The sequence below is a fragment of the Falco cherrug genome, chromosome 15 (genome assembly GCF_023634085.1).
Source record: "Falco cherrug isolate bFalChe1 chromosome 15, bFalChe1.pri, whole genome shotgun sequence".
Classification (NCBI taxonomy): Eukaryota; Metazoa; Chordata; class Aves; order Falconiformes; family Falconidae; genus Falco; species Falco cherrug.
Genome location: NC_073711.1, coordinates 4,483,702 through 4,510,141, shown reverse-complemented (window position 1 = coordinate 4,510,141; position 26,440 = coordinate 4,483,702). Strand labels below are relative to the sequence as shown.

General features: G+C 49.9%; 1 protein-coding gene across 3 annotated transcripts in view; it reads left to right on the top strand.

The window, feature by feature from the left end:
* PAK3 (p21 (RAC1) activated kinase 3) overlaps positions 1-26,440 on the top strand; it is a 198,879-nt gene that overhangs the window by 104,792 nt on the left and 67,647 nt on the right. Inside the window, exon 1 of one of the 3 annotated variants that reach the window (XM_055727254.1) lies at positions 16,417-16,438. The exons of 1 other annotated variant lie outside the window; for it this stretch is intronic. The gene's annotated coding sequence lies outside the window, so the exon portion shown is untranslated. Of the gene's footprint in view, positions 1-16,416; positions 16,439-16,677; positions 16,800-26,440 lie in introns of those variants that run through there. One more of the 3 variants, XM_055727252.1, reaches the window with a different exon arrangement.

The window sequence follows — 26,440 nt, the reverse complement described above, 5'->3', positions numbered from 1 at the left end:
GGACACTGTTGTTGCTGTGTCCTACTGTTCTTTGGCTGCCAGTTCGCAGACTCCAGCTCTCCTCTCACATCATGGGCCTGTTCACAAGAGGATGGGACAGTTCAAACCAGCGAGTCTGACCTCCCATCCAAAATGGATCGCAGACTTTTATGCAAAGATTTCTACTTCAAGCTCAATAACTTCTGCATAGGTTAGAGCATGTCCTTTACACAGACATCCAGGGGGGATGCAGAAACTGTAAGTCAGAGAAAATCTAATGCTTTGCTTAGTAAATTATTTCAGTGGTGCATTGCTTTGGTCTAAAAATGCTCCCCTTACTGATTTCCAGCCTCCAGTCTTTGTTGTGCTTCTCATTATGCTTTTATTTAAAATTAAAAAAGACTCAAGCACCCACTAAGCTCAGGATTTTTCACTGCACAGGTACATATAGACTGTGGCTGAGGTGCATCGTAACCTTCTCGTTACTAAATTACAGGCACTGAGCTCATTTCAGCTCTCGGCAAGATGGATTATCTGGACTTTAAATTCTGGGGGTTTATTTCTTTTGCTAAACTCTGTGCCATCAGACATTGTCCTTTTTAGAGTGAGCACCAGAACTGACACTGCAGCAACTGGTAATGAAGGTTAATCACTTTTATCATCAGGAGCGTGCATAACTCAGATGTCTTCCTGGGAGAGTTTAGGATCTAAGCCTCCTGCTTTGAGGTGGCTCTTTGCAGGATGATTTTCTGGTTTGGGCACCTGTTATAAGACTGTTTCCTGTGTGAAGGTGAAAAAGCTAATAGGAGGGCTGACCGAACAAGGAGAGGACAGAAGGAAAGGAAGGGGAGGGGGGCACTGGGTGCGGTGATCTCAGAGGAGGCTGATGTGTGTGTTTGTATAAGGCACTAGGAAGAGCTTGCTGTACGGGGCATTGTTTGCGAGCGTAGGATGAGTTTGGTCCCATGTCAAGGACAGCCATGAAGAAGAACACAAATCCTAAGCCTGTGTGGCTCAGAGATGAGGCAGCTCTACTGTTTCCAGAGCTTGTATCAAAGAGACTTTATCCATCCGAGTGTCATTTTGTTGCCCTTTTGGATGTGTTTCATCCTCTGCACTCCAGTCCTTTGCTCTTCATCTCTCAGCAGCCTTTGTATTACTTACCAGTTAGATCAACATGTTCCCACTGTTGCCAGCTTCTCTGATTTTGCCAGACTTTTTTTTATAAAGGTCCCATGAGTGTAATTATCGTCCTGATAAGGCTAGGTGCTGCATGGCTCTCCTGCCCTGAGTGGGCAGAGCTCATGTAGCACAGGGACTCTGATAAGTCTCCTTGACATTTTGGGGGAACAAAATAAGCAATGGTGTCCAGCAGATGCTTTTGACTTGGGCCTCTTCAATGAAATATTCCTTTGTGGAAAGGGTACAGGTTTGGGATCCCCTTTGCTTCTCTCTCCCAGGAAAACTGCATAAAGTACCCATATTTTTCCCAGTGGTGGTTAGGGACGAGATCACTCATGGTACAGCCATTCTTTCTGGCTCTCAGCACGCTCTGTAAGATACCTGGGCATCTGAATCTTTGTTTTCTTTGCAGCTGCAGTCCTTAGAAACTGAAGTTCCAGGGGGGCTGACAGTCTTCTGAGGAAGAAGCCAGTATATGTATACATTGGATGGATATTTTTTTTTTCATTGATGTAGCTTACGCAGCTAGCAGAAGCAGTGAAGAATCTCTTGAGATCTCAAGTGTTTCCTTAACTATTATCCTTTCCCTACCAGGAAAATATGTTTGTTTTACTTAAACAAACCTTGTAGCAGATTATAGAATGAATCCACCTGATTTATTTCCTGCAGCTGATGAGAACGGCAAGACTGGGATGTTGGAGAAGGCACAGACTTTTTCCCCTGCTAGGAAGGGGACAGGACCTAGTGGTACCTGTGTGTTCTGGGTCTGGAGAGCTCCACACCCCACAAAGTGGCTTTGGAAAGGTTAATTAAGGGAGAAGGTGCCAGTAGATGGCACTCATGAATACACAGCATTGTCTCAGGGTTTGGCAGGGCCACAGTCACTTCTTTTGGGCATGTGTAGCAAAAGGTGCAAAATAATGCAGCGTTCACATGGTGAATTCACAGACAGGGCTCCAAGGCAGGTGGCCAGTGTGGCAGGAAGCAGATAACCTTCAGGTTGGTGAGCCCAGGAGGTGAGGAGGAGCGATTGCAGTGTCTTAGAAAGAAAACTGATGATGCCCATGGATTTGTTGGCCATTCATCTCCATATCCCCCCCTCTGTCCTGTTTCCATTCAGAGCAGCTCACCTTTCCAGGCCTTGTTGGTACAGGGACGCTGGAGGGAGATGTACTGACATAGGCCTGCCAGGTCAGTGGTGGCAATTCTGGACAGTTTACTGCAGGGTCAAAATGATTTTTGCATGGAAAATCACAAAGTAGGGCAATTAGTATAGGAAGTGGAGTCCAAAGTACAGTGGGTTATTCTACAATGCTAACATGTATATGGGACTGGCTGTGCTTCTCTCTGTTTCCCTTACGTAGGGTAAGATTGATCTGTTTCTCTCTGTCTTATTTACATGAGGTTTGGGTAGCTCATGCAGTGGAGTTACTACAGACTGGCCACTGCTTGTGGGCCAGCACCCCTAAAGAAAGTACAGTGGGGGACAGGGCAGATGTGGATGTCACCCTGCATTGTGCCTGCTACAGGGCTGCAGCCCACCTGAGGTAGAATTTGGTTTCATATTTTTGGAGACAACAGAGGGAGGAAAATTCCTAAATTCCTACATTATATGTGAGCTCTTTTGTCTTGGGGTTTGCCTTTTTGAACCACAACCAAAAGAGCTCGAAGGTCATGAAGCTTGAGATGCTTTTACTCCCAATGCTTTCTGACTTTAAACTACTAAACAGCAAACGGGTAAGACCTTTCTCCTCTTGTCTCCTGAATCCATCCAGCTGATCCTGAGCAGATCATTTGGGTTCAACTGACACTCAGGTTCTTAGTCCCCTTCCAAGGGCACTGGTGTTGGCATCATGACTTCCCACCTCTCCAAGGAGTGCTGAGGGTGGCAGCGACAGGAGGCAGGAGCTGGGGCGTGCAAGGCTGCCCGTCTGTGCGGCTGTAGCTCAGCAGGCTGTGGCAGGCGCTGGCGCTGCCCACCCTGGGACTGAGGGCTGCTGGGCTTCCAGCCGTGCCTGCCCACTGCCCCTCTCCTTGGACAGACCTGTTCAGCTGCTGTCTGGTGCAACAAGTGGCCAGAACTGGGGCTTCAGTCTGCCAGCATTTGCTCCTGATGGGGAAAGCAGTGACATTCAGCTTCCATTAGAAGACAAAAATGGCATCACAGGCCATCTGAGGGCACATTTTCAGCAGTCAGAGTTGAAGGCAAGGTATGGGCTCTATTTCTGAGCCAGAAGAGCAGTCTGTTCCCAGTCCATGGGACTTGTCAGCCCAGCAATGATTAGTGAGGCAAAAGCAAAGGCTGCAAAGCTCCTCCTGCCTAGCTCTGGTGAGAGAAGGTGATAAGGGATTCATTGTGCAACCAGGAGATAATTGGCAGCAGTAGCATGAAGCAATGCCAGTCCCTTTTGCCATAGCAATTGTCCAGACATCTTGTTCGCAGCTGCAATTCACCTTGCTGCGCAGTCAATCTGTTCTGGACTGTGCACTGTTTTGAAAGCGAGTGTGGCTGCCACGTAAAATCATGTGGGATGGCACAAAGACTGTGTGCAGGATTAAGCGTGAAAATCCATTCTCCTGGTACAGGGCTTGGGGAGGGAGGTGGTGAAGGAACTGGACTTCCAAAGGGCAAGTCAGCCTCCTCTCCCCTCTCTCTTCCCTCACTGCAGACACCAGGCAGTGTAGCTAAGACTGTACAATCACTTAACTCCTTGTGAGGAGGAGGAGCTGGGCTCTGCGTGCCTCAGCCTGAACTGACAGATCAGATCTCTTACGGGAGGTAGAGCCTATGTCTTATGTGATCCTGATGATGTCTGTGTGAAGAAGCAAACAGAGAGCTTTTGGCTTAGTTGAAAGCCATACTGCCTGTGTCTTATTTACCTTCTGTGTTGTACTGCAGCCCAGGCTTGATGTGTCTGCCCTGTGCTTAGGTAGAGCGGCGTGAGGCTGTCTGCTGATGGCCCCGACGGTAGCTTCATCTGCAGGTGTCAGCTCCAAGCAGACGGTGTGGGTAAGGTGACTGGTCTTAGCTAAGGTGGCCCCTTGAGACCTTCAGTCCAAGTTAATGGACCAGCTGAAATGCTGGTGATGAGTGAGCCCATCTTGCTCGGCAATGTAGGTCTCTGTTCACCAGCTTTGAGTCTGTGGCCATGTGTCACATTGGCCTGTGAAGAGTGAACGCGCCCTGGAGCTGCCCAGCCCCGCATCAGTGCCTGAGCTCTGCCCCAAGGAGCTGCTGACTCCAGAAACAGAGCTGCTGTCTGTGGGGCGCTGGGCAGCCCTCTGAGATGCAGCAAAGACAGCACACAGAAGGATGTTGCTTCTTTTCCTTTGGTGATGAGGAATTTATCTGGCATTTCCTCCCCTGCTTTGCTGAGACTTTCTGAACTTCTGGGATTTCCTCCCCTCACCATGGGACAACAGTTATTTCTACCAGGGCAAGCACCCATTGCCTCCTTGAGCAGTTCTCCGTTGGGCTGTGCGAGATAATTGGCCTGTGTCCCTGCTGTGGAACCAACGGCGGTGCAAGACAGCTAACAAGAAGCAGCCAGGGTAGCAACAAGATTAAAAATATATATGAACAAACATCTTGTTTTGACTGCAAGGATGCACTGAAGCATAAGAGTCTGGGTCCCACAGTAAGCCAGAGGCAGACTGGAGTGGCATTCAGACTGGCAGTCACACAGTAAAGCAATGCTGGAAGCACTGGAAAAGTGAGGGCAGGAGCCCAGTCTTACTTACGCTGGTGTAAACTGGTGTAATGTCATGGAATCACCTATTACATTTGGCTGCATCATTTTGAATGGAGTCCAGTGCAGATATGTGGCATCAGGAGAGCAGGCAGGATCCCACCGAATCGAGTACTGGCTGCTGGCTCTGTTCCTGTCTGCCAGCACCCTCAAAATGGGATGGTACCTTTCACTGTGATGGTTGTTCATGTGGAGCCATTATCTGCTTGGCAGACACCAGGAGCAGGGAGGTGGGTACTGAGCGTGGTGAGCCCATCCTGGTGGGCTCCATGGGGCGCTGGCAGAAGCTAAGCATGATTGTCAGTGCAGGTATCAGAGTGACACAGAGGTGGAGTGGGTGCTCCAGTGACACATGTTGCTTTTTCTTTCATGAAAAAGCAAAGGTATTTAATCTTAATTTCTATTTTAAGGGTGATTGTTCTTGGCTGGGTTGGGTCCTTGTAACGCTTCACAAAGTGATTTCAAATAGTTGAAGGCTGTCAACACACCCCAGTCATTTTCCTCTCATGCAGTAAAGGATTTTTTGGGAGGAAGGTTTATGACATATCCTTGCATTGAAGCAGCTCAGACTGGCAGGGAGACTTATCAGCTAACTGCAAAGCCACTATCCTGACAAAGTAGGCTGTCTTGTTGTATTGGCTACAGGTTGCACATATGCAACCTAAAGAGATGAAGACCTGCTGTGAGATCTCTTCACAGAAATAAATTAATTTGCTCATGGAGGGAGACAGTTTCTCTGTATGCTATTTACCAGGGCCCATAAATCCCTGAGCTTTACATATCATGGGTACCAAAAAATAGGAAATACCTCTTGGAAGACGGGGGGTTAGTGGAGTAGTTGAGCAGGTTTGTAGCCTTTGTGATTGATGAGAGCAGCCAGACACCATTGCTGTGACAGGGATTCCCTGATCCCATGGGAGTATCTTGACTGCCCAGATGTCAGTGGGCCTGGGCTGGAAGGGGAGTTTGACCTGGCACAGCAGCAGTGCAGAGCAGGTCGAAAGTCTCAATCACTCCCTGTCTCCAGTGGCGTTGATATCATGTGTTTATCTTGGAAATCAGACCCTCAAGCCCCATCCCGTATATTAGCAATTCCAACAAAAATAATAATTGGTTTCAGTCCATTGCATTTAACATTTTAATGTCATCTGGGGATTTCTTCCTGATCTCAGCTTTTGATTAGGTGACATCTTTAAGCGCCAGATTAATAAGCCTGACTGTATTCTCTGGACATCTGACTTTCACAGCCAGAGATGAGGGCTGAAATGTAGTGCTTTATGGACTGTCGTGCTTTATAAACTTGACTGAAGCTGGTCAGAAGGTCATGCTCACAATTCTTTAAATATTTTTTCTTTCTATACTTGTTGTTGATCTGGACTGGATGGAGAACAAAACTTTCCTAAATTTGCCATGAATTAAGTGTTCTCCCATCCTGTGGGTGCCTGCTAAAATTGATGCTTTCTTGAGTTTTTTTAAGAAGCTGGTCACTGAAGGTGATATGAAAAGGCCTCCACGTGTAAGACAGGTCTCACCCTCTCCCTATGGACTGTCTTGGCTGCAGGGTCTCATGAACATATCTTTCTTTAATCTTGGAGTTCAAAACTCTACTATAGTGTTCAGATAAGACTTGTCAAACCCAGGTTGCTTTGTATGCTGAAAAGCATAATTTTTAGAAGAAAAAAACCCACGCTATTTTGACAGAAAACTCATGCTCCGCTGCCTTCTGGACTCAGAACTTAGGGTAAAGATATTATTTCTGGGATTGTGGCCTTCTGTCTTCAAACTAATGCATGGTCCTTTCTATGCTGTATCAAAACAGATCTTAAATTTCTTAGTGACATGAAAGATAAATTTATGGAACTTCTTCTTGATGTTTGTACCTGCGCACATGCTTAGCTGGGTACCAGCCTTCACTATTTCTTATGGAGTTCTCTTTGCGGCCAAACAAAACCGAGAGTTTGGAGACAAAGAGTAGTGAAATGCTGCTTGGCAGGAACAACTCTCTAAGCTCTCACATTTTACTGGCTGCGCCCTGATGTATAGTGAGCTACAAACGTGTGCAGTGACAGGCGAGAAAGGGAAGGAGAGTGCTGGAAGGGATCACAGACAGCAATGGCAATGACAAGGGGAAGGAGAAGCGGGTATTCTCTAAAGAAGTAACTGCACTGAGGGCGTGTTGGAGGGAAAACTGTGTTTTAGGCTCTGATAGCTCATCTCAGTTATATGTAAGTTTGTTTCTGGCACATTCTCCATTTATTATTGTGATATGGTCAGTCATGCAAAAGTAAAAAGTCCTTCCTCCAGAACAGCTTCCTGAAATCTTGTTCAAGGTGTCTCACTAAACCAGTTTTCTTCAGCAGTTGCAAGTTCTTTACACCACAAAGGCAGTCTCAGTCCTGCTGCTCTGGATGGTACGAGGCACACTAAAGAAATGAGGGACACTCTAACCAGTGCAGGTGATGCCTGTCTGCTGTAGCTGGGAGCCATTGATTCTTTAACCCAGTATCGAATACTTTGCGTGGTCAGCAGCCAGTTTCTTGCATTTTAACTTTCCAGGTCATAGCCCCGGTAAGCTTGGGAAGGGTATTCTCTAAGTCAAGGCATACGTTCTGAATCATGCTTTTTCTAATTGTAAGGCTTCAGTCTAAGCAGGCTGATACGGAAGTGCGACAGATCACAGACAACCCTTGTCTCGAGTCTTCTGGCTGCTAGGAGGACACTGCCCTGTGCTGGCACGTTAGTAAACTCTAACTGTCATGGGATATTCTCCAGGCAATGAAGTCTTCATTTGTGGAATGGGAACCACATAAAGATCTTTTTCTTCTCCAGGCCCTCTAGGCTGATGTTATCCCAATGCCTACAGTACCTTTGCATTGCAACACATTGGTAACATGGCATTCTTCAGTACTTACAAGCCGTCACGCAGTGCTGTGTGTTTGCCATCCATAGCACCTTTGTTCATATTCACCCATGACATCAGTGGAGTTGCCATAGCTGTGAAATCAAAGCTCATACTGATCTAATATCAGGTTAATGCTCAGATTCACAACATTTGTTACGGGAAGAGTGGATCTTCAAGTGAGCGAGCTGAATGAGCAGGAGAAGCCACATGGAAATAAGGATCTGCTTTCATTTGTGGGGACGGGAGAAGGACCCACTAAAGATGAAAGCAGCCTCAGCTGTCCCATCTGCTTTGAAGGAGTAATTCAGATCCTCCCCTTTGATACTGTAGTTGAGGGTCTAGGATCTCTAAGGGGTGCAAACCATTATGAGTTTGTTTGTGCTGCAGTCCAGCCAATCCATTCTTGGAGGCTGTGTGACTGGGTTACCATGGAAGGATGTCCAAGCTGCAAGGACTGTTTGCATGGATACAAACTTGTGGAGCCCCTGGTAGCTTTGCTGTTCTCACACCCTTGGGTGATGCCTTCATCATATGCTCCTAGCAGCTGGGATGCTAAAGGAAGGGTGATAGTTCAAGGCTGAAAACAAGATAGACAGTCTTTCCTCTTCGGGTTGTCTGTTTCTGGATGTGAGTCTGTATGTCCAGCCTGTTCTGTAGTGTGCTGCTGCCCCCCTTGCAGGTTGGCTCCCTCCCTGCTCCCATGGAGCCTGTCTCAGGGCAACAGAAAAATCCTGGACTTAGCAACAGCAGACATTCCTGCTCTCTCCAGAATACTCTGAAGGCAGCAGGAGATAAGGGATGGCAAAGTTTTCCTGACAGCAGCTTGACACTGCTTCTCTTCCACATCAAACAGTACGCCAGTGCTGTATCTTCAGTCCAGAATCATCCCCCATGTGAAATCTTCTGGTGATGGAGTGCGAAGAAGAGGTCTGAATCCTTGCCTAAGCCCTTTCTGTTCCTGAAGCACAACTGCATTATGTCGGAAAGAGCCAGAAAGGAAGACTTTTTTTATTGTAAACATGTCTGACCAAGAACAGGCATCAAAAAAATTCAGTAGTGGCTTCAGCGTAAAAGCTGTTAATGCCATTTCATTTCCTAACAGCCTTATTGGATTTAATCAGTTCATTTTCTTAAATCAGATCAGCTACATACCTTCCCTTTGGATTTTGCTTGGTTTACTTTCATGTGGTGTGGTCTGGGATGCTGAGATGCTCTGGTCAGTCACAAATTATACGTTGGCCTCCATATTCAGCATCTCTAAAAACCCTCAAATGTCAGGTACCACCCGTGGTTTGCCCCTTTCATGTACGTACATGGAGGTAGGAGCTCAGCAGGTCTCGCGCTGACATGTGTGTTCTTGGCACAGGGCTGAGCTTGGGTGCCAGAAGCGGAGAGCTGTGCAGGCAGGGCTGCTTCACGCTTATTCTGCCTCAGTGCTGCAGTAATTAGTCTTAATGATGACATGTAGGTGAATGTAAATTAAACCCCCAGATTCAGACACTGCCACAGTGTGGCTACGCCTGAACGTAGCCTGTATAATGCTGACATTTCACCTTTGAGCCTCTCTGGTTTGATGGTTCCCAGCAGGCATAACAGTTGGTATCATTCCTGTTCACAAGGAGTTGGGGAAAAAAATGGAGAATGACTTGTCTAAAAGTCTATCTAGTATGTTGGCAAATGCTTTTCAGATTAAAACAAAGATAAACAGCTTGGAGAATAGTTTTTATAAGTCTCACCCAGCTCTAGACATTTTACAGGTTGAAAACTAAGGCATAGTGATGTGTGGCTGTTCCAATCAATGAATCAATGTTGAATGACAACTGTTTTCCAAGGAGAAGATAAATTTGCTGAATTTGCCCATCTCACTGTGGTTGTTTTACTGTCAGATTTTGCCCTTAAAGCATATGGCAACATATCTGTTCCTTAATGAGAAGTGATCTTTCACCTCTGCTGAGACATTGTAGTGCAGGCAAGGGGTTGAGCATTGTCACATATCGGTAAATCTGGTGTTTGTGCTGGGCCACGGCAGCTTGGTCACACTCCCCTGGGTTTGGGGTGACATGCTGCATCTCAGAGTCTTGTTCTCTGACACCAGGAGGGACTGCTGTTTAGACAAGTAGGTTTTCTCAGGACTTAAGAGTGGATTGAATTCAACATCTTTAGCAGATAAAATCCAGCAGGCAGGTGAGTCATCTTTGTTTGTGTTCAGTCAAATGTGATGCTCCCCATGAAGGAGGATGGGAAATATTTAATTGCAAACCAGACAGGATCGGACTTCATGGAGGCCTCCTGAAAAACTCTCTGTCCCGGTCCTGTTTCTGCAGGATGCTGTGATGTGTTGTTTACAAGCTGTGCTAAGGTAGAGCTTGATACGCTTAAGCTGTTAGTCCTGCTACTCTTGTTGGAAGGTGATTTAAATTGCAGTTTACAGGAAAAAAAGGGCCTGGGAGTGACACTGGGGATCTGTGGGAGGCAATGCTACTGGGAGGTTAGTGCACAGCTGCCACTGAGCTGCTGTAGCAGCTCTTTGCCTCAGTTTCCCCTCTGCCAAAACTGGAGGAGCAACGCTGCTGGGCTGTACAGCCTCTTGTGGGGAAAAATCACTAATTACAGCTCGGGTAGTATATCAGAGCATGGGTTTAAGCAGTATCAGTTCAGATTGTTTTCCTCTTGCAAAAAGCTGTTCCAGGATGGAGATCTCCTTGCAGACATTCCGTCCCTTTCTGAGAGAGGCAGGATTTGGGAACCTGGTACCTAATGTTAATCTGAGCGTATTTCTGTTAAATATAATCCACTACATCTCTGTCTTAGCTTTGAATTTTATATCACACATGTCTCCACAGGAGGAGAACACTACATTCATACTACATACATAGTTTTACTAGTTCCTGGAGGTGGATTATATTCCACTTGATTGTTTACAACAGTTTTGAAAATTCCAACATTTTAATGAGAGGTAGCTGTGGTATATTAAGAAATGTATCTATTAAATGCAGTCACTAGTAGATTGGTATTTAATTGGCATGTGTTAATATTCTTATTTAATCTTAGTTAAATCCACAGTTGGAGCACTAATTTTGAGTAGGATAGTTATGATTTGAGGTAAAAATATAAACTAAAGTGCAACTGCTTTTAATATGAAGACTTTATTAATAAAGTCTTATACTGACTTAAGCAAGTGTTGACAGTAGGTATTTTTAAAACAGATGAAGGTGACATAAAAGAACCATTCTGTCAATTATTGCTGTAAGATTCATAAAGAGTTATCTATGGAGGTAATTTCTATCTCCTCTTGGGAAAAAAATCAGACTTCATTGTTTTACAGGGAAGTTTTTTTCAGAAGTGTGTTCCTTAGCATGCATGTGGGCATTCTCTAGGGACCTGGTCTCAGGGATCAGTAGTTTGGAAACCGAGCTTCTCCAAGCTGTGGTGTTGCCACCATCCGTGAAGGTTTCAGACTGCAGCACCCCAATCCGCTGTTATTGCAGCCAGTGGTAGATACCTTGCAGGTTTGTTGAGAACATGCGTTTCACAAGGACAAGGTGAAGGACAAAAAGTTTCCTGGGGCGAGAAGACAGCGTATGTATAGATCCCAGGGGAAGACTGTGTTTGGTGCCTTGCCTGATCCCCCAGGCTCAGTCTCCAGTAATGACAAGGGAACATCTCTGTCCTGCCTTGTCATTCTTGCACCTGAGCTGAGAGAATCCTCAGGACAGGAGAGTCATGCATGAATTCTGTTTGAATGAGCTGCATTTGCTGCCGGTCCCTGCCCTGCCCTGTGTGAGGTTTGCAGCACATGGACTTCCCAGTGCCCGCTGGCACGGCGGTGGGAAGGTGTTCTGAACATTCACAGAAGTTACCTGCAAATGGGGTAAACTACGGCACAGAGTTTCAGTGACCTACCCTCTGAGAGGTGGCATGTGAGACCACTAGCGTGATGGGAAGGCGCCTGGGTGCCAGCCTCACTGTGTCACTTGTCCCAGGCTGTGTTACAGCCCTTGCCCCAGCGAGCACCAGGTGCCTTCACCGCACAGGGCCCCGAGCTGTTCGCAGGCAGTGCTCCTGCGTCCTCCTTGCTCCATCTTTGCCTGCATCTCAGCAGATACCGGATCCCACAGCTGAGCAGTTGGGACCCCCTCGCTGCTGGCAGGCAGCCTGCCTGGTTCCCATCGCTACGTGTCGGTAGGTGGTTCCTGTCTAATGAAGCTCCTTTCCAAGGGAGGCTGTTGATGTGCTCCAGCATCGCCAGATGGTCCCCTTACCTCTTCTGCTCTCACGCTCCCTCAGAAACATTAATGATCCCTAAACCTCTCTGATGGAGGGGCTCCTTTTTGTGACAACCTCATTACGTGGTTATCAGGAGCTGCCACTACCCAGGTTGTCACGACAACCAGCCTGATTCAGAGCCGCTGGGAAAGGTCTGAACCTCAGGCAAATAACCAGCCCCAGCTCCCAGCAGATGCTCACCCGCAGCCAATCGGCAGGGTGCTGGGAAGCCATGACATCATGGGCCAAGCAGGCCCCAACATCGCTTTGTGAGCTTTGTTTGGCCTCCAGGTCCCCTTCCCACCCCCCCACCCCCCCACCCCCGGTGGGGCCCGGATCAGCCCCTCTGCAGCGAGCCAGCCCTGCTGTGGGACCGCTTCAGACCGCGCCGAAGCTCCTCGGCTCCCCTGAGCCCCCACATCACGCAGCCTTGGTCAGGAGTGGGAGCCACCGTGGCCGAGTGCCTATCCCTCAGCAGTCTGGCACGGGCAGAAAGCTGCGGGGTAGTGTAATACCCACAGCTGTTAGGAGCCAGAACAGGCTGCTACTTCTTGGGGTTTCATTAATGGGGATGGGAGTTAGTTGTCAGAGTTAATTTTATCTGCAGGACCAGCTCTCTGGCAGCTACCGCTAAGTATGGGAGATTAATGGGATCCTTATCCCCCTCCTTCCCACGAAAACCCACGGACACCCAATTACCAGTCACACCGTATTGCTGGGATTGTGTCATGTTTGCCAGTGAGGTGTGATAAATGCAGCAGAACCAGTTCTGTCGCAGATGGGGAACGCATCCACCTTCCTGCCCTGCTGAAGTAGAGAGGGGGTTGTTCAGTAGCCTCCTGCCTTCGCTAGGGTGTTTCTGAGCCACCTCTGGAACCGCATACCCCGTTCAGGTGACATCCTCCGTAGTACTGACCGAGGCGTCCTGCAGACATGTGGCTGCAGAGCTTTCCTTCGTTCCTGCCCTGCTTGGGCACATTCCCTATGAAAGCAGGATCAGGCAGTTCTTCAAAGGGATTCCTCTTTTTGCTTGAAAGGCGCTTTTTTTTTTTTTTTTTTTTTTTTTTTTTTTTTTTTTAACTTCTTGGCCATCCCAGCCAAGCGTGCGTTTGGTTTCTGAAAATGCTGCTGCTCGGTCTCCTTTACCAAGACATTTATCCTTGCACACTGCTCTGCCACAGGAAAGGGTGCTGGTAGTTTCAGGCAGTGGGAGTCTGCAGCACTTCGATCAGCTTGCGAGGGTCTATCTGGTTAGATCTAAAAGGTGAGGTTACTTTCGGCTTCTGAAGTCCCCAGGCATCTTTTGGAGGAACAAAGGCTATGAGAAGGCTGTTTGTTGCTGAGAGCTAATGCTCCTTTTTCTCGCTTTGCTGCATTGACTGCCTGGCCCTGTATTTCCATGGGGCTGCATCTTCAGGGAGGAGTTGTCCCTGGGCCACTCTCGGTGGGGTGTACCCTACAGAGGGGCTGGGGAGCTTGCGCACAGCCGACACAGACGGTCCTGGTACAGCCAGGCTTCCCTTTTTTAGCATACGAGAAAGGAGCTGTTGGGGCTGGTGATGGACCTGGTCCAGCCAAGTCTTTCCTCCTGCTTCTCAGACTTTTAGAGCATCGGGCACTGTGGCTCAAGTTAGGGCAGCTCCTGGGGTTACTTTTGCAGGATGAGACCCTCACTTGGAGACCTAGCTGGCTCCTGAAAAAACAGGGTTCAGGCAGGCCCTGGAGGCCAGACCTGTGGGCATGCTGACTCAAAGCATTTCCAGCACCTTTGTGACAGTCACACAGGATCGACATCTGGCAGGGTCCAGCCTGCTTTCCTGTGACCTGTGGGGACAAAACGGGCACCCTGTCCGAGTCTGGCCTGGATGGGGCTCAGTGATACTCTGCAGGTCTGGCGCAGCCCAGCCCGTCCCAGGTGTGGGACCTGTGGAGCGAGTCCAGCTTGTGCTCTGAGCCCCACGCCCGGGGGCTGTGTGGGTGCCATGGCCATGCAGTCACTCGGCTTTTGCCCTCTCCCAGCAGCATGCCACGAGCAATGTGCCAGTTGTTAACACATCTGGCTGCTCACAGGTACAGAGGAGCCTTCCAGCTCTGATGGGGTCAGCCTTGTGTATGGCTGGGGTGAGGAGCAAGAAGGCTCTGTGGTTTGGGCAATTTCTCCTTTCTGGCCTTTGCCTTTGCTTCCTCTTTTTGTCTCCTTTGCCAGGAGGGCATGGGCTATCAGCTCCCTATCAGGCACAGGACCATTGGCTTCCATCCAGCAGCTTAAAGATAGCTGGAGAACCCAGGAAGACTGAAATAGCACAGGTTCAAGGGCTTTATGGTCTCCAAAGGTCAACCCAAAAGGCACAGGATTTTGAAAAACCTCTATGATTTTCAGGAAAAACTCTGCCGTGCACACTCAATGTTTGCAGGGTTTCCTCGGGTCCCAGGAGAGTCGTAACTTTGGACCAGGCTGAGAGTAAGAGATCTGATGTTGCTTTTTCACTGCGTGCAGTCACAGAGTCAAGTTTCTGCTCTTTCACAGGGGAAAGGAAGCCGAAACTCTTCCTTCACCTGCTCTCGCCTGGCCTTCGGCAAAGTCAGATGGAAGCCGAGGCACTGGGCTTGGTCTCTCGAAGAGCCTGCAGTTTTCTTGCAGTGCTTATAAGAGTAGTTTTGCTAATAGTTTATGCTAAGACTGTGTTCTAGTTGGACTTTTAAAATGAGTGAAAGTGATTCACCCACAAATTCAGTCTTAACATCTGTAATTGCCTGACTTCGTGCTCTGTCGGCAGCTTTTCCCTGAGCTGCCTCCCTCCTTCGGAAGCCGGTGAGCGGGACACGCGTCTCATGCTGTGCGTGGTGTGCTGGGGCGTGGGGCTGGTGAATAACCTGCTGGTCTGTGTCTGAAGCAATCGGGAGTAATTTTTACTCTGGAGGTGGCTGGGTACCGCTTGCCCACCACCTGCCCAGTCCTTTCCAACTCCGTGGGCTGTTTGTAAGCAGCAATTTGGAGCAGCCGCTGTGGTTTGCAAGGTATGGCCCCTTGGCCCTGAAGGGCAAGGTGAGCCTGCGGGGACCCCAGCAGCTCCTTCAGCTGCGTTTCCTTCATCACGGCTGTTGGGGGACATTCCCCTAAATATTTCCACTGATTTTGAAGGGGGAAAACTTGGCCAAAGCCTAAGCCCTCTGCAAACTACCCTGTCTTGGCTCAACAAGGGAGAGCGTGTCCTCTGCAGGGGCCACCCAGACTGCCTGTCCCAAGCCCCCTTGCATGCACACTGTGCTGTCACCAGGGTAGACACTTGCAGCAGAAGATGGAAGGCGCCTCTTCTTCCACTGTCAAGGGACAGCGGCCTTGCAGGGTCACTGCTGACCTCAGAGGATCCTGAGAGTCATCTATCCACAGGGGCATTTCTCTGCAGGGATGGAGACGGTGCTGACAACTTGCTCCACAGCTTGACTTCGATCACTGCAGAGCCAGCCAGCTAAGTGATAGATTTGACTCATACTGGGGAAGAAAACCTTGGTGAGACCTCGGCGTGCGGCAGGAGGGGACGGCAGTGATTCAGTCGGGGCTGCTTGTCACATCAGTGTTGACTGGGTGACTCAGTGTGCGTTTGCTTCTGGGGAGCCTGTCCTTTGGACGAGCTGTAAGGCGACGGTGTGACCACTCGTGGTCGGAGAAGATCACATGCCATGTTGTGGGGCTGGGAGGGTTTGGTATCTCCTCTGGGGTAATTAATTACATGTGACCTGCCTTACCTTTGGGAAGGTAGTCTTCATTTCTTGCCGGTGGCCGCAGCAGTATATGCATTATTGAAGACAACTTTGTGCAGGGCAAGGTGCTGCCCCCAGCTCCCTTGTCCCCGGGAGCTCTGCCGGGGAGCTTGTACCTGCGGTCACGTTTGTCTGGCTGTGGGTTTTTCTTTTAGCTGGAAATACTGTAAAAAAAATCCTCATCAGAACAGGGTCTGTTTCTGCTTTTCAGACCTTTCATAGAGGAGTTGAACTTGCGGGCTGGGGAGGCGCAGGAGCGGGGAACCGTCCTCTGCCCGAGGAAGGGTGATTGTAAGCAAAAGGAGAAGGGAAGGCACACACACATGGGGAGGGAGGAGATTTTTCTTCTGGTGCATTTGGGGGTCCTTGCAGGGCCGTGCCGCCGCTGTCGCAGCAGCAGCCCTGCGCCCGGTGGGTGCGTCCCGCGTGGGGCGCTGGCAGGGGACGCCCACGGGCTGTTACACGGAGAGCCGCGCTCGGGGGGGGGGCGGCGTTTCACCGTGCGTTTCCTGCTCCCTGCGGACGAGGAGCGAGGAGCGTTACGATGCGTTTCAGGACACCTTTCGGCACCAGCCGGGGGCGGGTCCCCGCCTTCCAGGTACCCGCGCAGCCCTGCTGCGGCCCGAGCCACGCCGGCGGGGGGAGGCGGCGGTGCGGGGACGAGAGCCCCCCCGCGCGACGCTTTCCCCACGCAGCTGCCTTGAAACACAAGATTTGCCCCCGCGCGCCCGCCCGCCCCGCACGTCCAGGGGCCGCCGCAGCCGCGCGGGCGCAGCCAATGGGCGCGGCGGGCGGCGGGTGACGACACGGGGCTGGGGCGCGGGCGGCGATTGGCGCGCGGCGGCGGCGCGGGGGGACGGGCGCGCGGCAGATGGGCTGCGCCCGGGGGGGCCCGCGGCGGCGGCGGCGGCAGGCCGCGGCGGGGGACGGCCGGTGCAGCATGACAGCGGGAGCTCCAGGTAACGCCGGCCGCCGCCCGCGCCGGGAGCGGCCTGCCGAGCTGCGCCCGGGGCCGCCCGCCGAATGCGGTGCCCGCGGCCGGGCGTGCGGCGCTGCGTGAGGCGGCGGCGGCGGCGGCGGGGGGGGCAGCGGCGGCGGCCCCCGCGTGCGGCCGCGGGGGGGGCCGGGCTGCCGCGGGCCCGGGGCTGTCTGCGCGGCTGAGGTGCCTCTCCCGTCAGTGACACCTGTGTTACCGGGCAGGCCCCGCGTCGTCTGTAAACGGGGCCCGGTGTCCGGCGGGAGGGAGCTCCGCCCGGCCGGCTGCGAGCCGCGGAGCCGCTGCCGGGCTGAAGTTGTGTCAGTGCCGACACCGGCCATAAAGGCGGCCGCGCTGCGTGTGTTCCCCATCTTCAACAATGCGGGCTTCTGGGCTGTGCTTCTGCAGAGGAGTGAGAAATTCTGGACTATAAATAACTCTGCCTTTTTTTTTTTTTTTTTTTAAATACTCTTTATTGGCAACACGCATCCGATTGACCCCTTTAGAAACGCCTGCTAAGTTTTCCCTGAAATCCGTTCGGGGAAGGGTGGTCTCTCCCCTGCGCATGCATGGTGGGGATGCCACACTGAAGCTGGTCCCCGTGCTGGGCTGTCCCTTTGTCCCAGACTTGTACACCAGCCAGCCGAGGAAGTGCTCCAGCGTGATGTCTGGCTGCTTGGGGCTTCCCTCCTCCGGTGGGGGATGCGCTCAGCGCCAGTGCCCCCTTTTTGGTCGTCCAGACAGTTTTCAGATCCAGTTTTCACCGGTGCCAGAAATGAGCCCCGTTTTAGATAACGGTGATGTATTTATGCGGAAGGTTGAGGGAGTTCAGACAGGAAAGGCTGTGGTTTCGGAGTGAGCAACATCTGAGAGAGGTGGTGAGCCTCAGCTGGGGAGAGCAGGGCTATTTCTGGACTGGCAACCCCAAAAGGTGTCGAGGGGTTGGATTTTTGTTTCTGCCCATGTGGCTCCCTTTGCTGAGGTGGGCACAGCGTGCTTTAGGAGTGAACGACCTGGTTATCAGTGAGGAGGGTCTGGCAGACACCCCTAAAGGCCTCATTCCCACCGACCTCTCTGACGCCCCACCTACCCGAATCCGACGCCGCCGTGCAAAGGCTGCGGGTGAGGGGTGTCCGCTTTTTGTTTTCCTTCTGGGTGCAGCCAGTGATGACGTTCAGCACAGGGAACCCACGAGGCTGGAGATCAAAGTAGGCTTTGCTGAGCGACTTTCAGGCTGAGGTGAATCACCCCCAGTGAGGAGGAGGAGGATGGGCCCTCCCGGGGGAGGCTGCAGGGCCAGAGCCAGGCTGCTACCTGCCTGCCTGGGGCAGAGAGGGAAGGGAGCTCTTCGTCCGAGGGGACAGGAGATGAGATCTTCCCCCTGGCTCCTCCTCTGGTGTGTATCCACCTTCTCCGTGGCTGTCAGGTGGAGAAGAGGGGGCCCGGGCACAGCTACGAGGGGGCAGGGGCAGCCTGGGAGGAGGCTGCTGTGCTGAGGGACCCCCAGGCAGAGCACAGGAGGGGGGAGTGCAGCGGGAGAACTGGGGGGACAGCGTAGCCCCTGCAAGGGCAGCTGCCTGGGGCTGGGCAGCGGGAGGGCATGCGGGAGGTGACGGCATCCCCCAAGCAGGAGCTGGTGCGGGGCCTGCTGGCAGGGAGCAGGCCAGCCGTGAAGAAGTGGCACTGGGGATTTTTTGCCCCATCAGTCATGGAAGCAGGGTACGTGTCTGCAGAGGAGCCTCATGCTTCCAGGAAAGGTGTTTGGTCACAGGTTGCCCAGCCACGTGAGCAGAAAATAAATCAGGAATCGGGGAGCATTGGGTGTAAGCCTGGACATGGGCTGGGGGGTTGTTCAGGCAGTGAAAGTTGCCGTGACAGGTTATGTGCATGGAGGGGAAGGATTGCCCTGAGCCTGGGTTTTCTGCGGTGAGTGCAGGGTTGGCGAGGGATGGCGGTGCTTGTGGCTGCGTTGGTTGGAGCTGCCTTCCTTCAGCAGGGGACTAGGCAGAGGAGCTCGTTGCAGGCACAGTGCAAGGGGCTGGCTTCATGGGTGGGGGGCTGCAGGCGGCTGCCACTGGGCTGCAGAGATGTCTCTGCTCTGAACCCAGACCTGCATGGATGGCATTTCTTCTCCGGGTGACTGGATAACTAAAAGTAAGTCTCGGTGGCTCCTGTGAGCCCTCAGCTCCTGTTACAGGATTAGGTTTCCAGCCTCATAGGCCACCGCTTGCAGCAGCAACAGTTCAGGAGGCAGCTGTGGCAGCAGTGCTGCAGGAGGCAATACTCAGGGTGAGCTGCTTTGGTTGTCACTGGCCCTGTGCTCAGACTACATTCATGTCAGGGCTTTAGCACGAGCCTGCCAGCTTCTCCTCGGGAATGTCTGACAGGGGCTTTGTGCCCTCTAAACTAACAAGCCAAATGAGACTGTATAGGGGGGTCCTGCAGAAGTTGTTGAGTGTTTTGTTGTTGCCTACAGTGAAGAGGACTTCACCTCTCCCAGTAGACCATTCACTGAGCAATTTCTCTGTCAGAATCTGAGCAGGACTCGGTATTGAAAGTGTGTGGAAGTTGGAGTCCAAATTATCCTGTGTGTCCTGAGCCAGCTCACAAGGTCTGGAAAAACAAAACTTGGCATAAGAGGTCATCTTCCTCCACCTTCCATATTTCTTTGCAACTTTTGTGCACACAGTTACAGGGATAGGTCTGATGAATTGAGCTCTGTAACATACTGTGTGCCATAACAAACCCAGCTCCTGTATTTGCCATCTCCTGGCCTGGTAGCATTTGCTTCTAGAGGAGAGCTTGTTTGTGGTGATAGTCCCACTTTAGTTCTTGTTCCCTCCACCTAGAAGTTTTCTCCTCTTTTTTAAAAGATATTTTAAAATATACTTTTTAAAAAAAAAGTATTATTTAATTGTGACTGTGGATCCAAGTGTTCCTGGAACTGCTGGTATTCCAGGATCAAAAATGGCCTGGAAACTGGGTGTCTTTCAGATCTGCCTTCAGTTCTTCCTTTGTTTTAGCCATGTCTGCACAGAACTGGTCACAGGGGAGATATTGCCAGATTTGGCTTCTGCTTCTGCTCTGGTTAGACTCCCTGTGACTTTGGGGCATGAACAGTGCTGTCAGTCTGTGCCTAGCCAGCTTGAGTACAGATTTCTGTTCCTTGCTGTGCTACACAGTGGCAGGTGGGAGCCCACTGTGATCTTCCTCTTTCATCACCTGCCTTAGCTCCTGCAGAAGGTGCTTGAAGGTTTTCTCTCAGGAACTTGATGGGCAGGGGGAACAGTGAGTGGGGAGGGGAGAGGGGAACATGAATTAACTTTCACCTGCAGAAATAAACCTTTCTGTTTGTCAGTACTGTTCTGTGTTTAGCAAGCACTGCAGCGCTATTTAGCCTTTTATGTTTCAGACGCAGATAGTTGAGCTTGTGTATCTTCGGTTTCTTCTATGTTTACTTTGATTCGCCTGATAAATTGAAGAACAGCATTAGGCCGAGTGGTGATTAGTGGGTCTGGTTGTGCCTGGGTCAGCAGAGGTAGAGATGCTGATGTGAACGTCATGTCTCAGACTTGCTGTTGCTAGCGTGTCTCCTTCTCCTAGCAGTAATTCTAGGGTGGAAAACATGACAGAAGCACCTGTGGTTTGCTCGCGGCTTGTCTCAGTGCTTTGAGTTTTGGAGATCTTTTCCAGGTGAATGTCAGCAGCTATGGATTGTCTGAGGCTGATAGCAAATGTAGGGTGTGCTCTGTTGGGGAGGGCAAAGGGACTTTTCATTTTGCATGTTTAATTGGACAGGTGCAACTTAGCTCTGGCAGTGCCCTGTTTATGAGTTGGCCTGCTGGGTTTCCTGAGACAGGAGATTGGGCTGCCAGGTGGCTCTCATCTCCTCAGCCAGGTGGTGTGGGACATGGCAGGTGGGTTCTTCTGCTTTATAAACTTACAAGGTCTGGTGGATTATTATTTTTTTTTTCTGTGCAATGCTGTCTTATGTATAAAAAGCCTTCATGTTTTACCCTTATTCATGCCATCACAGAAAGATGGTGAGTTGACTCGCACAACTGGAGTGCTGCAATGGATGGCTGCAAGCTCTTCAGAAGGGACATGCAAGGAAGGAGAGGTGGTAAGGGAATGTTTTGATTGTCTAAAGCTTAGCGATGGTGACAGATAGGGTTGAGTGTTTATGGGAAGAACTGGCGGAAAGCCAAGGCGGGAGTCTGTTGTAGACCACTCGGCCAGGATGAAGAGGCAGACAAAATGTTCTGGAAGTGGCTGGGAGAAGTCTCACAATCACTAGCCCTTGTTCTTGTGTCCCTTGTTCTGGGCAAGCAGCATGGCATCCGCCCAGTTAGTCCCACTGACTGTCACCCAAGAAGCCTATGATCTTGTTGATGCAGTCTGGTGTCCCCAGCTACTGGATCTCTTGACCCCAGGAAGCCCTGGGTGGGGGACAGGCAGGCCTACAGGTACTCCAGGTCTTCTGACTCCTGGATTGGGAAGATCTTGTCCGCGTGTGCCACCAGCCCTACCTGCCAGTCTGGCTTTCAGAGCACTGGGCTAAGTGACCCTCTGGGTACGCTGATGTCTAGTCTCATATCTTCCCTTCTAGAGGCATACTTAGAAATCACGTCCCTCTTAAAACAGGGGCATGTCCTGCTCAGTTGAGAAAGCTCTGCCATGAATGTTGCTTTGCGTGAACAGATATTATCTGCTGGTTTGTCTTGCTCTAATGACTTATCATCATGACTGTGTGCATTAAATATTCAAGGGTAAAATGGTGTTGCTGTATGTTCAGTGGGCTCATTTCCCAACATTATTTTTTATTGTCAGTTCCTTACCTAGTAGTGTATTGGCAGGTGCAACTGACTCTTGGCTGATCCAGAGCAAAACGCTTCTCTGCCCTGGAGTCTTTGCTGTCAGTTTGAATAGTTTGCACTGCTTCCGCGGGACAGTGCTGGTTTGGGTCTCTCTGTGCAGTACATGTGCGGGACACTCCAGTACTGCACTGTATAAGGCTTGCAAAGATGGGACATGGCAAGTTAAGGTTGGATGCACCTCCTTTACTCTTTCTGCTCTGGTTGTGTGTATTTTTATGTTGCCATCAAAAGCAAATTAAGTTAATTTGGGTCCTGATACATGTATTCAAGGAAACTTTGGGGAACTTCTACCTATTTCTTCATAATCCTAAGGGCAAAAGCCTGCTTCCTCAGAGAAATGGAAACAAAGATTCTGACACAATCCCTTGACTTCTGAAAGTGATACCTTGCACACAGACCAGTGATAGCTGTGGTTTGATCCAGCTTGCTGCGCGTGCATGTGCTTGGCTTTACCACAACACAGTGTACTGCAATGTCATTTTTGTCCAGCCTTAGACCCCCTATAAGCATGAAACAAACTGCCATTTCAACGTCACAGTACAGCACAGACTCCAGAGCCAGACCATTCTCATTTTTCTTTTTAATCCTCAAGTGCTGAAAATGTTCTGGCACCTTAGCAGGCTCACCATTGCTTTGCAGGGTGTATGCACAGCTGGCTGCATGTGATTAGAGGAGTACTAAAATGTTTTGTTGCCATGTCACCTGAGTGTGCCCATTTTTCCAGACAGTGCTGTTGAATGGGCAGCAGCTGTGTGACCCCCCCGCCAGTCCCTGTCCCTTTGCTGGCATGAATAAATCGCTGTTTGCTTTATTTGGGAAAGGTACTTGCGTGTGTGTCTCAAGGGGAGTGAAAGTTCTAATGTTTTCCATTTTCTGTCTCGTCGTTCTCCACTCCCTATTGTGAAGGAGAAAATCCTCCAGATAGAAGTTTTCCAGGCACTTCTCTGCAGAGAATTTTGATTCAACCTGCAGTGCCTAGATGCCAGGTCACACTTATCAGGTACACCCAGCCACTCCCCAGATGCAACACGGGGCTGCTGGTGCATGGTAAACATGAGAGGGAAGAATGGAAGTCACACAATTAAAATCCTGGGCTTTTGCTAAAACTGTTTTTAATGTCTTCTGCCCTCACAGGCAGAAGATTGTGGACTCAGATTTGGGATGCTCTTGAAGTGTCACCAGAAAAGCTGTCAAATGTGTGCATGCAGAAGTAGAGGCTTGGAAAGTGCCTTTAATTGTGATTCCGCTCTGCACAACACAGATTGTCATGCTTTGAGCTCAGGTTTGTTTGTATCAGGGACGGACATTGATACCACAGCTCCTATTGGGGCATGAATATTTGAACAACTGAAACGATGCCTGCCTGCTCCAGAAAGTAGCTGCTTACATCCCCGTTTGATCTTTTCAGTGAGCCTAGCCAGCTCAGGTTGGCATCCTGGTTATTTATTTCCTACAGATATGGTCTCTGTTAGCTGTGCTGTGCTGTGACTCTCCTCTCTTCATTCCAGAGGCTCTGGGATCTCAAGTTCAGAAGAAATGAGATTTCTAGCAAGAAAAAAGACTAAAGCAGCCAGAATTTTCTTCCCGATTTGTTTCTTTATGAGGAGGCAGCATGCACTTCATAGGATGCATGGACTAGAAATAGATGGGGTAGTATTTGGAAGTATCTAGGGCGGCAGTCTGTGGGGACAGTCTTTTCCTTTCATTTCTGCCCCACATCCTGCACCACACAATCTCTCCATGCCATAACAGTTCTCTCTCCACTTTTTCTTGCACTATGGGAATGCAGAATCCTCTCTAGTGGCATTAATGAATAATATTAAACACTTCAGAAGGAATAAGCTGAGAGTGGAGACTTACTCTTTTCTGCAGTATACTTACAGTTCACACACCAAGATTGTGTCCTGGACCTCTCTTTTTGAAAGCTGTAGTGACATTGAAACACTGGAGCTCCTGGTGCCATTGTGTTTTTCTGAAGTAAAATGTCTCCAAAGCATCTAATTAGGAGGCACTTTGTACAGCCACGATCCATAATGCAGACAGTGAGAGCTTTTGAGCAACGTGCTCTTCAGGGCATGCCCTGCCTTCTCCTGTGGTCTGTAGAGCACTCTGGACACTTAAGGTGAATGCCAGGCTTCTTTGTGTGATGAGGAAAAGCAACGGGAGTCTGTGTATGAGGTAGTTTATCAGTTCCAAGTCCTTGGTGTAGTAAGATCTCTCTCCTCATACTTAAGTGAGCAACAGCATGTGGACAAAGTTTCCAGGCCCACAGATGATGGAAGAAATCAGTGACCTGATTCTTGAGCATATTTTTGAGCCGTATTTCCTGGTGTTTGCATTGCTGCTCCCAGAAGAATGGCAGAGCTTGGCCTCATGGGTACAGCTGAACACGTGTGATTCTGTGTTTGAGGAATACATCTGTTGGAGCGGTTATCCTGAGTATAATTGCTTGCGTACCAGAACAGAAATTATACATGGAGAGTTACAGCTGTGTATGTATGCCAGGAAGCAGTCTGGTAGACAGAATCCCAAAGTCACCCTGCAGTAGGACTTACTGTTGGGCAAGGAGAAGAAAAAATTGTGCTCTTATTCCAAACAGCCTTTGAAGCATAAGTTCTCCTTAGAGTGATGGGTTTTGTCGGTGAGGTCCTTAGGCAGAAGATGCTTTGCACTGCTCTGTCTGTCCTGCAGCGTTGGTGAGACACTGCATTGTGGTCCATGGAGCTGGCCATGTCTGACTGCCCTTGCCACAGAAAGGGTGGCTCAGGCTGGCCCAGGCTCCCTCCCAGTGTGCTCACTTGAATTTTGAATACGAGTGCCAGAAGGCAGTGAGCAGCAGGTACATGCTTCAAGCATCTGTCTGCACCTTTTGTGCCTGAGTGTCTGAGATCTGAGGATCTCAAAGCGCATTTTCTTTGAAAACTGTTTTAAAGGTTTACAATAAATGGCTGAAAGGCCTGGAGAAAAAGCAGAGATGTGTTAAGGCAGGGTCTGCTCCGGGGTTACATATCCTGGGTGCCAGCGTGACTCGTGTCAGACAAGGATGAAGTCAAATGTCCAAGGTCATCAGTAGGGTGCTGGCAGAGCCATGGAAGATACTAGTTAGAAGCAAACAGTTGAGGTTTTGTGTCCTGAACAGTCTGCGGGCAGCAGTGTTGGTGTGGCCAGGGACCTTGCAAACCTCAGCCAGTAGGTACCTAATTGATAGAGTTTGGGTCCGTAGTGACCAATGAGGACAATTTATGGTGGAACTTGACTTCACATGGCCTTTTTCAAAGCAGACCTGTGGTGCTTCCATCTGGCCGCGCTAGGGAGAGAAGAGCCCTGCCACCCCGAGGCCGCAAGGCTCATTTGAAACATACACACTGAAACGGGGACACGCCGGATGAAGCGCTGCTGCTTCTGACATGTCAGATGTTAAACACATTTGAAACAAGGGGCTTGTGAAACGATGTAGATTCAGGATGTTCTTGTGCATAGCAGAAATACTCTGTTTTGTGACTGTTTTGAGCAAAAAGACAAGCCCCCCGCCCGCTCGCCCACCATTGCAGGCTGGGTGCTGAGCTGAGCGTTGTAGGGTGGCCATTACACATTGCACAGGTGCCGTGTGACACTGGGGTTTATGATGGCAGGTGTAGGGACTCTCTGGGGACTTAAAGGCTTTTTAGATGCTGCATTGCATTTCACTTGTTTGGGAGGGGTGTCCTTGTAAGTGTATATATCATATGCAAACGCATTTTGAGTTGCTGTGTGTTTTGTCTGAATTTAGAAAAGGAGTGATGTGGAGAAAGAATCCTCCAGGAAATGTTGCTTTTGCAAGCACAGGGCTCTTGACTGTGATTTTTGGGGGGAGGAAGGAGTGGGAATGAGGGGGAGGTTCACTGAGGTTTTCTTCTTTTCTTGTAGCGTTTTGGGAAAACTCCGGCCAAGGCCCACATACAATCAAATGAATCAGCCTCTCTTTTTGCCATAAGTAATTGGCAGCTCTAGCTGCAATGCAGTTTTGATGTATGGCTAATACACTTTTTCTTGGTTAATTGAGAAGAAACATTGCAGTAGACGCATGATGTTGAGTTGGCCTTCGTAGGGAGTCTTTGAGCTAGTAGGGAGATGTTGTAGACGTCTTCCTGAGACATTGGATTTGTTGCAAATTATATTCCATACTCTAGTCTGAAGGCTGTTGTTGCTGTTCATCTGCTATAGAAAAGACATTTCTTGTGGCGTACGAGTGTGGAGAGCACTGCAAGCTGGCACATGGCACTGTTGCTCAGTGCAGGGTTTCCTTGGAGGAGTCTCACTTTATAACAACTTCAACAGAATATTCCTGTTCTTAGATGAGTGACTGTTCCTGTGCTGACAAATAAAGCATTTTGGCCTTCTCGTATTCCTGTAACAAAATGAAATTCACTTGTTTTCTAAAGCATCTGGTGCCAGTTTAGACTCAGAGCTTTCTGTGTCTGCTGTAGGATTTCCACTGGGCTCAGAAAACTTACCAGACAAGCTCAGCATTCACCACTGGAAGTATCTGGAGTAACTGGAGGGCTTTCTTGTCCAGGAAACAGGACATGTAGCAGTTGCCCTTGGCAGGCTAAGACTTGCCAAATACCTTTTATTTCCTGTTGGAAGCCTAGTTTTACATGGAAGAACTGTATTACTTTCACAACTGCAGTATCTGTTGGTATATATTGGCTTTAATAACATACGCTTCGCTTTAGCAGAATAACAACAGTGAGGGTTGAATCTGGAG